Raw genomic sequence first — 14,920 nt, forward strand, 5'->3', positions numbered from 1 at the left:
TTTATTTTTTGTAATTTAGTGTTTGTTTTTTTTGTAATTTAGTTTAGTTAATTTAATTGTATTTTTAGATAGATGTTTGTAGTTTATTTAATTTATTGATAGTGTAGGTGTATTTGTAACTTAGGTTAGGATTTATTTTACAGGTAATTGGGTAATTATTTTAACTAGGTAGATATTAAATAGTTAATAACTATTTAATAGCTATTATACCTAGTTAAAATAATTAACAATTTACCTGTAAAATAAATATTAACCCTAACATAGCTACAATGTAATTATTAATTATATTGCAGCTATCTTAGGGTTTATTTTATAGGTAAGTATTTAGATTTAAATAGGAATATTTTAGTTTATAAATGAATTAGATTAATTTAATATAAATTTAGTTAGGGGTGTTAGGGTTAGATAGAGTTAATATAGTTAATATAAATACTATAGTAACTATATTAATTATATTAACCCTAATATAATTAGGGTTAATATAGTTAATATATATAATGTAATACCTATATTAACTATAATATACTTAGGGTTAATATAGATAATATAGCTGGCGGTGGGGTAGGTAGATTAAATTAGGGGTTAATCATTTTAATAGAGATGGTGGCGGTGTAAGGGGCTTACATTAGGGGTTAATAATATTAATATAGCTGGCGGCGGTATAGGGGGATTAGATTAGGGGTTAATAATTTTTATATAGGTGGCGGCGGTGTAAGGGGTCAGATTAGGGGATAGATAAGGTAGATGACAGCGGTGTAAGGGGTTCTAATTAGGGGATAGATAAGGTAGATGACAGCGGTGTAAGGGGTTCTAATTAGGGGATAGATAAGGTAGATGGCGGCGGTGTAAGGGGTTCACATTAGGGGATAGATAAGGTAGATGACGGTGGTTTTAGGGGTTCACATTAGGGGATAGATCAGTTAGATGGTGGCGGTTTTAAGGGCTCACAGTAGGGGGTTAGTTTATGTAGATGGCGGCGGGGTCCGGGAGCGGCGGTTTAGGGGTTAATAACTTTATTAGGTATTTCGGGGGGGGGGGGGGATCGCGGTTGACAGGTAGATAGACATTGCGCATGCGTTAGGTGTTAGGTTTATTTTAGAAGATCGCGGTTGACAGGGAGATAGACATTGCGCATGCGTTAGGTGTTAGGTTTATTTTAGCAGCCAGTTTAGGGAGTTACGGGGCTCCAATAGTCAGCGTAAGGCTTCTTACGGCTGCTTTTTGTGGCGAGGTGAAAATGGAGTAAGATTTCTCCATTTTCGCCACGTAAGTCCTTACGCTGCATATTGGATACCAAACTGCGCTGGTTTGGTATACCTGCCTATAGCCCAAAAAACTACGGGCGACGGAAGAAATATACGCGCGTAACTTCTAGGTTACGCCGTATATGTGATACCAAACCAGCGTAAATATTGGCGTCGCCGGCTTTTGCGGGCGACGATTTTTATCGGATCGACCCCCATAAGTTTACACTTATGTTGTCAATATTTAAGCAGCTAATGAAACTCTAAAAACTACATCTACATGTTATTCTCAGACTAATCTTTTTTTGAATGCATAATTATTTCTAGCATTTATTTAGTGTTTAATGTCCCTTTAAAAAAAAAATACTTAAAGGGACAGTCTAGGCCAAAATAAACTTTCATGATTCAGATAGAGCATGTAATGTTAAACAATTTTCCAATTTACTTTTATCACCAATTTTGCTTTGTTCTCTTGGTATTCTTAGTTGAAAGCTTAACCTAGGAGGTTCATATGCTAATTTCTTAGACCTTGAAGGCCACCTCTTTTCAGATTGCATTTTAACAGTTTTTCACCACTAGAGGGTGTTAGTTCATGTATTTCATATAGATAACACTGTGCTCGTGCACGTGAAGTTATCTGGGAGCAGACACTGATTGGCTAAACTGCAAGTCTGTTAAAAGAACTGAAATAAAGGGGCAGTTTGCAGAGGCTTAGATACAAGATAATCACAGAGGTAAAACATATATTAATATAACCGTGCTGGTTATGCAAAACTGGGGAATGGGTAATAAAGGGATTATCTATCTTTTAAAACAATAAAAATTCTGGTGTAGACTGTCCCTTTAAAACTTTATGTACTGAAGTTTCACAATCAATTAAATTAAAGCATAATCAGAAAACTGATATAAACAAACTTCCGGAGTGTGGCTTTGCTTCCGTTTATTGATTGTATGTAACCAAAGCAACTCATAAGTTAGAGGAGAAGCTTATTAATTACATTTGCTGTATATATACAACAACAAGGGAAATATGCTTCACAATGTAGCATACCCTTTATACAATACCGAGATCACTAAACAATCACTAAAGCTCCCAGGTGGTAACTCGCCATAGAACAAGCTACTGAGCTGTTGTCCGTTCCTATATATTTTTTTTTAATGAGGTCCGGCTGGGTCAAGAACAAAAGTGACACTTACATAATTAATACACCAGAATCAAACAGCTTTCAAAGCCCTTCCTGTCTGCAATAAAGACTTTCAGTAACAGTTTTAATTGCACAAACAAATCAACTGCATTAACGAGCCTTTCATTTATTTTATTTCGGACAAATGTGGCGAATATGGAAAAGTTTAGCATTTTTTCCATTCACCTGAAAGTGAATGCACGTCTGCTAAAATGTTTATTTTGTATGATTTTCATATAATTACTCTCTAACAAAAAATGTCTACTGCTCCCAAAGAGGGAGCTAGCTGCTCATTGGAGGCTGCAAATATATACCTCTTGTCATTGGCTTATCCAGTGTGCTCAGCTAGCTCCCAGTAGTGTATTGCTGCTCCTTTAATTAAAAGGGCAGTCTACACTAAAATTGTTATTGTTTAAAAAGATAGATAACGCCTTTACTACCCATTCCCCAGCTTTGCACAACCAACACTTTTATATTAATATAATTTATAACATTTAAACCTCTAAATTTCTGCCTGTTTCTAAGCCACTACAGACAGCCATTTATCACATGCTTCTTTTATTAGCTTTCCACAACAGGAGACTGCTAGTTCATGTGGGCCATATAGATAACATTGAGCTCTCGCCGTGGAGTTATTTGAGTCAGCACAACACAGCACTAATTGGCTAAAATGCAAGTCAATAGATAATAAATAAAAAAGTCATGTGATCAGGGGGCTGTCAGAAGAGGCTTAGATACAAGGTAATCACAGAGGTAAAAGTAAATTAATATAACTGTGTTGGTTATACAAAACTGGGGAATGCGTAATAAAGGGATTAGCTATGTTTTAAAACAATAAATAAATAAATATAGTGTAGACTGTCCCTTTAAAGTAACCAAGAAGTGAAGCAAATTTCATAATCGAAGTAAAATGAAAAGTTTAAAATTGTATGCGCTATCTCAATTATGAAAAATATGGTTTTCATGTTCATTTAATAAACTTCTAGGTAGCAGTTTGTTTGCTTCATGCAAGAACTATCTCTGCTATTTGTTCATCATTGGTTCACCCTCCATCTCACTCCTATATCTATTTAAACTCCTAATGAGCAGTTATCTTCAGCTATCAGCTATTTCCTGCATGTTGCACACCGTAGGGTAGATTTATTAAGAGGCGAGCAGATATGATTTGCTGTAGCTATTCATGTCCGCTCGACCTCGCTAAATGCCGACAGCATTCAGCAAGAACAACCCAGGTTGTTCACCAAAAATGGGCCGGCATCTAAACTTACATTCTTACATTTCAAATAAAGATGCCAAGAGAATGAAGATAATTTCATAATAGGAGTAAATTAGAAAGTTGCTTAAAATCTGAATCATGATATAAAAGATTTGGGTTCAGTGTCCCTTTAATAAATGAACCCCCATAACGTATATCTATCTTACCCCACAATAAGGGGCAAATCAGTATGAAGTCACATTAGTTGGAGCAAATGCAGAGTACCCTATTGGTTATAGCTAGTGATGGTTCATGTGAGGTCTCCAACACTTTGAGCAAGTGGCAGGAAATACGCGTGTATGCATGAAATGTTGGCGTCCATGTCCCTTAAAGGATCATTAAAGGGATAGAAATTTTAAAATTGAAATACGCATTTCAATTTGAAATAAAAGCCGGTTTGCAATATTCTTCTATGAGCAAAAATACTATTAAGTTTATTACTGTGTTTCAGCGGCATATGCACATATGCTGTGAGGTGGGGTGCACCAGTATTTAAAGGGACACGGAACCCAAATTTTTCCTTTCGTGATTCAGATAGAGCATGCAATTTTAAACAACTTTCTAATTTACTCCTATTATCAAATTTTCTTCATTCTCTTGGTATCTTTATTTGAAATGCAAAAATGTAAGTTTAGATGCCGGCCCATTTTTGGTGAACAACCTGGGTTGTTCTTGCTGATTGGTTGATAAATTCATCCACCAATAAAAATGTGCTGTCCAGAGTACTGAACCAAAAAAAAAAACCTTAGATGCCTTCTTTTTCAAATAAAGATAGCAAGAGAACAAAGAAAAAATGATAATTGGAGTAAATTAGAAAGTTGCTTAAAATTACCTGCTCTATCTGAATCACGAAAGAAAAAAATTGAGTTCAGTGTCCCTTTAAACATCATGCCTGCTTAAATGGACACTGAACCCAATTTTTTTCTTTCATGATTCAGATAGAGCATGCAATTTCAAGCAATTTTCTAATTTACTCCTATTATCAATTTCTCTTCGTTCTCTTGCTATCTTTATTTGATAAAGAATACATCTAAGTTTTTTGGGGGGTTCAGAACTTTGGACAGCACTTTTTTATTGGTGGATGAATTTATCCACCAATCAGCAAGAACAACCCAGGTTGTTCACCAAAAAAGGGCCGGCATCTAAACTTACATTCTTGCATTTCAAATAAAGATTCCAGGAGAATGAAGAATATTTAATAATAGGAGTAAATTAGAAAGTTGCTTAATATTCCATGCTTTGTCTGAATCACAAAAGAAAAATTTTGAGTTCAGTGTCCCTTTAAAGAGCTGGCAGTGGTGAATATTGTTTTTGTGAAGACTAACTTTGTATCATACAAGCCACTGCTGACTCTCTAAGGAAATGTAGTGTTTGGATCCTATGTGCATATGGCGCAGAAAAACAGGAATAACTTTTACTAGAAACAGTTTTGCTAATGGAGCTAAAATTATTCTATTTCAAATCAATATGCACTCATGCACATTCCAATTTTGACCTTTCTATCCCTTTAAATAGAGAAAAATGTGCTAATCAACAAATCCTTAATTAAAAGACAATGCAAAAGCACTTCATGAGTAGTAGATTGTTTTTCTGACAAATTTCAAAGTTAGTTCCATTTCCCTTCCCTCTGCATCATGTGACAGCCATCAGCCAATCATAAAATGCATATACGTATATACTGTGAACTTTTACACATGCTTAGTAGGGGCTAGTGCCTCAAATGTTTAGTAGGAGCTGTGCATAAAAGAGAATTGTGCACATTTTGATAATAGAAGGGAATTGAAAAGTTGTTTAAAATGGCATGCTCTATATGAATCACAAAAGTTTAATTTTGACTTTAGTGACCACATTAAAGGGACAGTACACTGTAAAATTGTTTTTCCATTAATGTATTTTAAATGACTTGTTATACCAACTGCAGAGTATAAAATATTTGAGAAATTCAATTTTCATGCTTATTTGTGTATATGAAGTAGCTGATTTTGTGCTTTGAAACCACAGCCTATTACAATGGGTTAGACTTAAAGGTGATATCAGATCTCATTATGTTAAGTTTGTGTAAACAACAGACTTGCTTCCTTATCTTTTATTTGGCTGGAACACCAAAGCTCAATACATGGAGAGAACAGTGAAAAATTATCATTTTATTACTTAACTATCCTGCATCCCACTGAGAGTGTAATCTCTTCTGCTGGCTGTGTATACTTAGGCTATTCAATAGCCTATACTTCAGTATTAATTTGTTCAGTATAGGTGGCGATACCACAGGCTAAATTAGCTATTTAAAATGCTGAAATAGGAGTAAAGGAGCTACTTGTAACCAATTTAATACACTCTAGAAGGTTAAGGGAATAATTTAAAGGGGAGAACATTTTTGGGTGAACTGTCCCTTTAACAACCACTGATGTTGTTCTTATTTAATGTAGAAGTTTAGGCAATTCTGCCCAAAAATATTCACCATTACTATCTTAGAAGGTGTCACTGGGTCACGTGTTATGCACCCCCAATAACATTCCACCCAATATTTTGCGGAGGCTTTTTGGCACAGAGAGGTGAGGGACTTGTGGACAGTGACCCAGCTCTGTTTGGTGGGTGGAGCTACATCTGGAGGGGCGGAGTCACCCTTTGCTCTTTCCAAAACAATCAGAGCTAAATGGGGAAAGACCCCCAAAAGAAATAGGGGGCGTCCTAGGTCAAATGAAAATAGGTATTTGAAATCTCCTTATACTAATAACAACAAATCAAAACAAATATAAAAATATCAATATATATTTGTTATATGGCAAAGAAAGTCCCATATATTATGTAGGGTTAGCTCCAAAGGCCACTCAATCAAATAGAACTGTCCAGGTCCAGGCTGCTATCTGTGAGGGGATCGAAGGTCAGATCCCAAAATCAGTGATCTGTGAAAGTTGAAAGAAGACGGAAGCGCCACATGGCCTAGTATGTATATACTCTTGTAAAAAGTACACAAAGTAATTAACTGACATGTGCGAGAGCGCCCCTCTTGGTGCAAGTGTCGCAGGCTGGAATCAGTCACCCAGCAGACTGGCCTGCTGCAAAACTCCAACAGCAGTAGGATGAAACCAGGTGAGTTAGTTCCAGGCGTTTTAAATATCAAGATGCAACAGGTCTCTCATATTGCTGCCTCATATTATTTATCAAGATGCAATATGAGAGACCTGTTGCATGTGGCACTTCTGTCAACTTTCATAAATGGGAAAAGGGAGTATTTAAATATGAAAAACTGTAATAAACATAGGCCATTTTGTCACTTTTAGTATCAATCTCAGTCTTGCTTTAGAGCTTTATCACAACCCTTGCTATTATTCCCAATTACCAAGCTCCAGGACCACCTCTGACATTAAAGGGACACTGAACCCAATTTTTTTCTTCTGTGATTCAGATAGAGCATGTAATTTTAATCAGCTTTCTAATTTACACCTATTATCAATTTTTCTTCGTTCTCTTGCTTTCTTTATTTGAAAAAGAAGGCATCTAAGCTATTTTTTTTTGGTTCAGAACCATGGAAAGCACTTGTTTATTGGTGGGTGAATTTATCAAATTTGGGTTCAGTGTCCCTTTAATGTCATGTACAGCTGCAGCACAATGATAGTAAAAATCTCCACCTTCTCTTAAATGGGCATTTTTTTAAATATATACATAGCATGAATCAGCAATTAAACTACAGGAAGCTCCCAAAATTTTCTTCCATGACTCGGATAGAACAAACTATTTCAAACAATTTTCCAATTTACTTCTATTATCAAATGTACTTAATTCTCTTGTTATCCTTTGTTAACGGAACATCATTGCACTACTGGCAGCTAGCTGAATACATCTAGATAGCCAATCACTAGACAAAATGTTTGGAGGCACCAATCAGCAACCATCTCCCACTAGTGTAGGATATGTGCAAATTATTTTTCAACAAGAGATACCATGAGAACAAAGCACATTCAAAAATAGAAGTGAATTTAAAGTGTCCTAAAATTACATGCTCTATCTGAATCGTGCAATTTTAATTTTGACTTTCCTATCCCCTTGTACTGCATTGCAAACTATCTGCATAAAAACACTCATGTTTTTATGCAGATAATTTGCAGTATTTTAAAACACTTTAAATTTATTACATTTTACAGTGTTTTGCAGTCCAGGGAGATACTCCTTGAAAAACATCTTCAGTATGCCTTTGTTGTCTCCTCTGCAGAGGACTGTTAAGGAAAGTTATAAATATGCTACTACACTGATCAAGAAATCACTGTGTTGAATGTAGCAGGGTTACGTTTCTGAACTCTGGCTTATGGGAATTGTATAAGCCCCAACCTTTCGCATTAAATAACTAGAAAAGGGAGGATAAATGATGAAGTATATGGTTACTACATATATACATTGTATAGGGAAAGTAAGTGTTCTGCCCCTTTAAGAATACATACCAGCCTCTCTGGGGCAATGGAAAAAAGTTAAATTACAGAAAAATCAAGTCTTTTTATTTTTATTATACATAGCCGAACAGTTTATGTTGGATTCAATTTTAGTTTTATGTCACTTTAAAGTGACAAGTTGTTTATTATTATTTACATCCAATTAAAAAATGATGGTGGTGGAAACATTTTTAATTCTAAATAAGTGATTGTTAAAGGGACATAAAACCCCAACAATTTTCTTTAATGATTCAGATATAACACACAATTTTAATCAACTTTTCAATTTACTTCTATTATAACATTGTCTTTTCTTTTATGTTATACTTTAATGAAAAGCAGGACGGTAAGTTTAGGAGTGTGCACGTGGCTGCAGCACTATATGGTAGCAGTTTTGCAACAATGTTATACATTAGCAAGAGCACTAGATGGCAGCACTATTTCCTGTAGCAAGAGCACTAGATGGCAGCACTATTTCCTGTAGCAAGAACACTAGATGGCAGCACTATTTCCTGTAGCAAGAGCACTAGATGGCAGCACTATTTCCTGTAGCAAGAGCACTAGATGGTAGCACTATTTCCTGTAGCAAGAGCAGTAGAAGGCAGCACTATTTCCTGTAGCAAGAGCACTAGATGGCAGCACTATTTCCTGTAGCAAGAGCACTATATGGTAGCACTATTTCCTGTAGCAAGAGCACTAGAAGGCAGCACTATTTCCTGTAGCAAGAGCACTAGATGGCAGCACTATTTCCTGTAGCAAGAGCACTAGATGGTAGCACTATTTCCTGTAGCAAGAGCACTAGATGGTAGCACTATTTCCTGTAGCAAGAGCACTAGATGGCAGCACTATTTCCTGTAGCAAGAGCACTAGATGGCAGCACTATTTCCTGTAGCAAGAGCACTAGATGGCAGCACTATTTCCTGTAGCAAGAGCACTAGATGGCAGCACTATTTCCTGTAGCAAGAGCATTAGATGGTAGCACTATTTCCTGTAGCAAGAGCACTAGATGGCAGCACTATTTCCTGTAGCAAGAGCACTAGATGGCAGCACTATATCCTGTAGCAAGAGCACTAGATGGCAGCACTATTTCCTGTAGCAAGAGCATTAGATGGTAGCACTATTTCCTGCTACATAGTGCTCTAGATGTACACGCTACCTATCTAGATATCTCTTAAACAAAGAATAACACGAGAATGGTGCAAGTCTGATAATTTTTATAATTTTATTGTCTATCAAAATCATGAAAGTAAAATTTGGGGTTTCATGTCCCTTTAAAGGGCCAGATTATAAGTGGAGCGCAATAAATCGCTTTCACTGAAGCAATATTTGCGCTCTACTTTCTAATCCGCATTAATTCTAATGTGAGCTGGTATTACAAGTTGCAAGTTAACAGCAATGTGAGCATTGCTGGGAAGCATGGCGCTCACCAGAACGTGCTTCCATAAAGCTCCAATGGGAGCCTCGTTATGAGATGGTATCAGAACCTTGCATTGCCAAGTAGGTAAGTTGCGCAGCGATGACAGCAAAGTGTAAATATATATGAATATATACATAAATATTTATGTATTAATATGTGTGTATATACACATATTAAGTTAATATGTATATATACACACATGAAAATACATAAATATTTATGTATATATATATATTTACACTTTGCTATCATCGCTGCGCAACGTACCCCCTTCAAAATGCAAGGTTCTGATACCAGCTCATAACGAGGCTATGGGGGGTAGTTATCAAGCTGTCAACCTCAAATACCCTGGAATTCCGCAGCGTATTTGTGGCGAGGCTGATTCGCCTTAGTTATCAAGCCCTAGATACCGGCAAAAGTAGAATTTTGTGACGTAAGCTTCGATCCGCCGGACTCAGTCCGACACAGATCGATTCTTACGTCACTCCAGATGTTCCGCACACAAGTGCGGCACAATCTGACTACTTTTGCTAGTTATCAAAAAACTAGCACGCACGCTCGGCACTTTTCCGGCCCAGCGTACCTGGTTTTCAATCCGCCGCCCTGAAGGCGGCGGATCCCATAGGAATCAATGGGAGTCTGACCATAGCGAAAGTTCATGTTCGCTGCTGCCCGACATCCCATTGATTTCTATGGGAGCTGTCTGCACCTAACACCCTAACATGTACCCCGAGTCTAAACACCCCTAATCTGTCCCCCCTACACCGCCGCAACTAAATAAATGTATTACCCCCTAAACTGCCGCTCCCGGAGCCCGCCGCAACTATATTAAACATGTTAACCCCCTATACCGGCTCCCCCGGAGCCCCCCGCAACTAAATAAAGTTACTAACCCCTAAACCGCCGCTCCTAGACCCCGCCGCAACTCTTATAAATGTATTAACCCCTAAACCACCGCTCCCGGACACCGCCGCCACCTACATTATACCTACTAACCCCTATCCTGCCCCCCCTATACCGCCGCCACCTAGAATACATTTATTAACCCCTACCCTGCCCCCCTCTACACCGCCACAACTAGGTAGTTATTAAATAGTTAATAACTATTTAATAACTATTCTAACTAGCTAAAATAAATACAAAGTTACATATAAAATAAATATAAATCCTAAAATAGCTACAATGTAATTATTAATTACATTGTAGCTATTTTAGGGTTTATTTTACAGGTAAGTATTTAGTTTTAAATAGGAATAATTTATTAAAGTATAGTGTAGTGTTAGGTGTAATTGTAACTTAGGTTAGTTTTTATTTTACAGGTAAATTTCTCTTTATTTTAACTAGGTAGCTATTAAATAGTTAATAACTATTTAATAGCTATTGTACCTAGTTAAAATAAATTGAAAGTTGCCTGTAAAATAAAAATAAATCCTAAGATAGCTACAATATAATTATTATTTATATTGTAGCTATATTAGGGTTTATTTTTAAGGTAAGTATTTAGTTTTAAATAGGATTCATTTAGTTAATAAGATAAATATTATTTAGATGTATTTAATTAATATTTAAGTTAGGGGGGTGTTAGGGTTAGTGTTAGACTTAGGTTTAGGGGTTAATAATTTTATTAGAGTTGCGGCGGTGTAGGGGGGGGCAGGATAGGGGTTAATAATTTTATTAGAGTTGCGGCGGTGTAGAGGGGGGCAGGATAGGGGTTAATAAATTTATTCTAGGTGGCGGCGGTATGGGGGGGCAGGATAGGGGTTAGTAGGTATAATGTAGGTGGCGGCGGTGTCCGGGAGCGCGGTTTAGGGGTTAATACATTTATAAGAGTTGCGGCGGGTCTAGGAGTGGCGGTTTAGGGGTTAGTAACTTTATTTATTTGCGGGGGGCTCCGGGGGCGCCGGTATAGGGTGTAGAACAGTGTAGTTAGAGTGGGTGCTTAGTGACAGGGGTATCAATAAAACTGTGAAAAAGCCGAAGAGCAGCGAGATCGGATGAGTGATAACTCTCACAGTCCGCTGCTCATCGCCCCGTACTCGGTGCGTGGCTTTTTTACAGCTTTTTTGATAACTTAGGCGAACGTATTCAGGTCTGCGGCGGCGATGTGAAGCGAGCTTAGGCGGGCGTATTGGACCGGCGAAGGCAGGTAAAGTAGACGGCTTCATAACTACCCCCCTATATATTTGTGTTAATTTTATTAACACAAATATATTTGTTTATAGTCATATACATATATATTTACTGGGGACACTCAGTTCCCAAAGACCGCAATGTAAAGGCACTTTGCAGTGCCGTTTTTTTCTAACACCCTACTCCCACCAGCTTTAGACCATATAGTTAAAGTGAAGGTAAACTTTGATGAATGAAAGCCCGTTTTTAAAAAAAATACTATTAAAAACAGGGGCACTTTCATTCATCAAAGTTTAGAAGGCAGCCATTTTGAATAACAATTTACCTTTCTTCTTTTCACAGCCAGAGCAGCTTCCCCCACCCAGAGATCCTCTCTTCACACGTCATCAATGACTAATCCAGCTTCCTCCAATCACTATACAATGACTACCCTGGGGGGAAAGCCGTGATTGGAGGAAGCTGGATTAGTCATTGATGACGTGTGAAGAGAGGATCTCCGTGTGGGGGAAGCTGCTCTGGCTGTGCAAAGAAGAGAGTTAAGTTTTTAATAGTATTTTTTTTAAAAACGGGCTTTCATTCATCAAAGTTTACCTTCACTTTCAATAAAAAAACTAAATTGCCCTCTATTTTGAGGGCATTTGGGGCACTTTTACAAAATTAACTAAAGATCGGATCTCTAGTTAATCTTCTAAGCACTAATTGCTACCGCAAGCTCATGGTAGCAATAACCAGACACTTGTAATTGCTGGTTAATTATCGGGTGCCGGCAAATGGGCAAATGTGCCCGTTTGTGGGCGTGCAATAATTTAGCGCTTCACTTTTAAACTATCCTAAAATGTATTGTTGAACCATCCCTAATTAATTTAGACTAGTTGTTTTTCTGCAAAAAATCCTTTTAGCTGTTTAAAACATCGGAGGATAAGGGATATGATCCCCATTTTTTTCTTTCATGATTCAGATAGAACATGCACTTTTAAACAACTTTGCAATTTACTTCTTCTATCTAGTTTGCTTTGTTCTCTTGGTTCCCTTTATTGAAAAGCATACCTAGGTAGGCTCAGAAGCATCAATGCACTACTGGGAGCTAACTGCTGATTGGTTGCTGCACATATATGCATTTTGTCATTGGCTCACTTTATGTGATCAGCTAGCTCCCAGTAGTGCATTACAAATCCTTCAACAAAGGTTACCATGAAAATGAAGAAAATTTGATCATAGAAAATGTTATGCTCCATCTGAATCATGAAAAAAAAAGATTTTGGGTTTCATGTTAATTTAATATTTTTTTATTGCTAGATTTGCATGGTCCATGCAATTAGATAAAACAAATCCCTTTATTCTTACATTAAATGTAATAATTCTTTAAAATAAATAAATAGGTACTTAAGACTTTATGTACTGAAGTTTCATAATTATTGAAACTAAAGCATAATCAGAAAACTGATATAGACAAACTTCCGGAGTATAGGTTTGCTTCCTTTTATTGATTGTATGTAACCCAAGCAACTCATAAGTTAGAGGAGAAGCTTATTAAAGGGACATGATATCCAAACGTTGACACACTTGAAAGTGATGCAGCATAGCTGTAAAAAGCTCACTAGAAAATATCACCTGAACATCTCTATGTTAAAAAGGAAGACATTTTACCTCAATTGTCCTAAGTATTCACACCCACTGTAAAGAGACTTTAAGCAGCCAGTCAGGATACTTGTCCCAGGACTTGCAAGGGAGTGTGCATCTGTCATGTGCAGGCACAGTCATGTTATTTTCCTATCCAGTTTAAGTAAATTTTATGAAATCTCATAAGACAGCAAAGGCAAAGCTTGACCCAAGCACTGCTAATGCTGATATTGTTTTGTTTTGTTTTTTTAACTTGCAGCTGAACAGCAGCTTAAGTATAACTGTTTACACAGCACTTACTTTAGTGAGCTTAGGAAATTTGAGGTAAAATAGCTTCCTTTTTTACATAGAGATGTTCAGGTGATATTTTCTTGTCAGCTTTTTACAGTTATGCGGCATCATTTTCAAGGGACGCAAAACTCCTTACCATCTAAAGTAGAATGTTTCTAAATGTATTACTGTCATTTGTTTTTGAAAAATATATTTCCTTGGGCTGAATAAAACCAACTTTTTTTCTGCTTGAGTTGTCTCTATCAGTCAATGAGTAGTAAAGTTCCAAAACTCAGTTGTATACAGTTTGCATTTCCTGTCAGTATAGCATGCTGTTTAAACATATTTTAATTAACTTTTCTTCATGGAGGAAAAAAAAGATGAACGTTAAAGGGACAGTCTACACCAGAATTTTTATTGTTTTAAAAGATAGATAATCCCTTTATTACCCATTCCCCGGTTTTGCATAACCAACACAGTTATAATAATATACTTTTAACCTCTGTGATTATCTTGTATCTAAGCCTCTGCAAACTGCCCCTTTATTTCAGTTCTTTTGACAGACTTGCAGTCTAGCCAATCAGTGCCTGCTCACAGATAACTTCATGTGCACGAGCACAGTGTTATCTAAATGAAATACGTGAACTAACTTCCTCTAGTGGTTAAAAACTGTTAAAATGCATTCTGAAAAGAGGTGGCCTTCAAGGTCTAAGACATTAGCATATGAACCTCCTAGGTTAAGCTTTCAACTAAGAATACCAAGAGACCAAAGCAAAATTGGTGATAAAAGTAAATTGGAAAATTGTTTAAAATTACATGCTCTATCTGAATCATGAAAGTTTATTTTGGCCTAGACTGTCCCTTTAACCGCTGCTTTCATACACATGATACAAGTGTCATCTCCCTTTAATAGAAAATGTTAATGTAAGAATAAAATGAACTCTGTTTCACTAGTGTATTTTAGTTTCAACCATATTCCCTTGTTTCACTTCAAATTAAACTCATATTTTAAGCTAAAATATCCTTTTTCTGACACACATGAGAATACGTCCAGTGACTGGAGCATACTCATGTATGCCTGTGTCTCCCCAGCTGTATCATTATTTGGGGTGGTACAGGAATACAAACTAAAACAAATGAATTTATTACAAAACAGAGCATTGTGGAAATTTAGATCTTAGTGTGTTCCACTTTCATAAGAAGAAATCCGTCTCCGAAAATAGGCAAGTGCCGCTGGCAGCCGCCATCTTCTGCATTTGTCTGCTGCTGAATATCACAAACGCACATGTCTAGTGTACAATCCTTTTGCAGGGGAGACTTTTATTATTGCAGGCTGCATATATCTTTCTACGAGGCAAGACTTTAGCTGAATGTAG

At 36.8% G+C, this 14,920-nt stretch overlaps 1 protein-coding gene across 2 annotated transcripts in view; it reads right to left on the reverse strand.

Moving 5' to 3' along the window:
• Positions 1–14,920, reverse strand: part of ESPN (espin) — a 556,807-nt gene that overhangs the window by 161,564 nt on the left and 380,323 nt on the right. The gene's annotated exons all lie outside the window — the stretch shown is intronic.

This window comes from Bombina bombina, chromosome 8 (genome assembly GCF_027579735.1).
Source record: "Bombina bombina isolate aBomBom1 chromosome 8, aBomBom1.pri, whole genome shotgun sequence".
In the NCBI taxonomy this organism is placed as follows: Eukaryota; Metazoa; Chordata; class Amphibia; order Anura; family Bombinatoridae; genus Bombina; species Bombina bombina.